Consider the following 2341-nt stretch of genomic DNA (forward strand, 5'->3'; position numbering starts at 1 on the left):
CATACCGGGGCGCCTGGGTGGTTCAGTCATTAAGTGTCTGCCTTTGGCTCAGGTCATGATCCCAGGGTCCTGGGATCGAGCCCCACATCGGGCCCCCTGCTCGGCGGGAAGCCTGCTTCTCTCTCTGCCCCTGCTTGTGTTCCCTCTCTCACTGTGTCTCTCTCTGTCAAATAAATAAAATCTTTAAAAAAAATATATATATATATACACATACCTTCTTATCTTTCTTTCCAACTCTATTACAAGCTTTTAAGGGAGTAGTGGCTACGCCCTGTATCACCTTTTTTATATAGCCCACCCACCTTTGTTCCCATGCTCACCCTCAGCATCAGGTATGAGCGTATACCTAGTAGGGTCTCAAGAAGGGCTGGTGAACTAGCTGGAAAGGGATTTTTCCTGGTGACGTGGCACTGTAGTTCCCTCGCCCTTGAAAAGTAGACACTATTCAACAACTTCATACTCAACATTCACAAAGCCCTTCACAACTTTTCAAAACTTTCTACCTACAGTATCTCGTTCCATTCTCACAACAATGTAGGTAGAGTGATTTCCCCATTTTATGATGAATGAGACTAAGAATCAGAGAAGAAATGAACTTGACTAGTTAGCAAGTTGTGTTACAAGTTTTCTTTTTGGCCCCAGATCCAATTTCTGACCTTTCCACTCTGCCCTTTTCCCCAGGAGGCAACCTCTATGGCGGGCACCAACAGCTCCTTTGCTCTCTGCCTTCCAGTTGGATTTGGCCAGTAGAAGGATTAAGGAGGGAGGGAGAAAGGAGAGTGAGGTCGGGTATTTACTCCTCTAGCTCCCTTCCCGTTGGTTAACTTTAATTCGACTGTGATCCTTAAATAATTCAACAACTCCTCTCAGGTGACCTCCACATACTTCTACTCTCCTACCCCCTGCTTCTTCAGCCTAGTAATGGCTCCCCGTTCTGGCTTTCCTGGGGCTCTGCACCATCCCTTGTTGTTTCCCTGAACCCACCCACTCCTTTGTAAATAGTCTTTCTATTAAGCATTCTTCAGTTGCCCAGTGTAGATGTGCCACCTGCCTTGCTAAGATCCAGAGTCACATATATTAGTCCTATTCACACCTTCTAACTCTTGCTCAATCCTTTGGAGTCCCAATCTAAACCCTTGCTCATTGCGTTACCAAATTGGAGGAAAGAGCATTGTCACATCACATTGGGCAGCCCCTGCCTGTTACACTTCAAGACCTTCCAGGAAGGCAAATGCTCCCAAATCAAGCCTGCTCGCTCTGCTGGTGAGATCTGGAGCACCAAAGTCTGTACCTGCAGACAGCTGTAGCTTGCTCTCAGTAAACAAGTCAGACCCAGCTGCTGGGACGTTAGTGGAGACAAGACAATGACTCATCAGAGAAGCTGCAGTCCACTTGACCCCCTGTGACTCAGACACATATTGTTGTCAACAGGACGCTGAGCTGAATCAAAGCTGAATAAACCAATGCTCTGTCTCAGCCAGGTTCCTGGCAATCAACGAGTTAAAAGGCACTAGACTATTAGTCTGTTTGGTCCTATCCTCCAATATTCTCTCCTACAGTCCTCCAATGTCTCTCTGTCATCCCACCTCTTTCCACCTCACCCACAAAAAAAAAAAAAAAAAAAGCATATTGCTGAAAATGAAGGAGATAGAGGTGCTCAAGGGCTGCACTTCTGAGATAACAAGTACACGGCCATCAGCCAACACAGTACTTTGTTTTAATCATTTTGTGCTGCACAGTATTTATGACTCCAAAGCCTCATTTCTCCTGTCTTCCAATTCTGGCTTTAGCAAAGAACTCAATTTGAGAGGCAAGTACCGTCAGCTTACCGGCTTCTAATCCAATCTCTTCCCCAGTCTCTCTCTTAGTTGAGATTCCTCCAGGTTTTTTAAGTTTAAGAGTTGTACCATTGACCTGGCCTTGCAAAAATTTTGGTATAATAGCTGGATATCATATTGAGCAATAGCGTGTTCAATGAAACGGCACTGAGTAACTACTAGGTGTCAAGCATTGTGCCAAGGCTTTTGCTTTGGTTATCCCATTCAACTGTCTTAGTAATCATCTGAGATTTTGTGTGCGTGTACACATGTGTGTGTTTTACAAGTGAAAACAGGCTCACATTTAAATGATTTAGCCAAGGTCACACAGTTACTGGTGAAAAAGGAAATTCATCTAACATCTGCCTGTTCCTCGGTTCCATACTCTTAACCATGTTCCTGCTTCTGTGTATATTAAATCATTTAGTTTTCAAAATTCAGGGTTCTTCACCTCCAGACAAAAACTCTCAAGAGAAGGCAAGATATGCCCTGTTATTATTTTTTTCAATTAAGTTTAGCACTCG

This window comes from Neomonachus schauinslandi, chromosome 6 (genome assembly GCF_002201575.2).
Source record: "Neomonachus schauinslandi chromosome 6, ASM220157v2, whole genome shotgun sequence".
In the NCBI taxonomy this organism is placed as follows: Eukaryota; Metazoa; Chordata; class Mammalia; order Carnivora; family Phocidae; genus Neomonachus; species Neomonachus schauinslandi.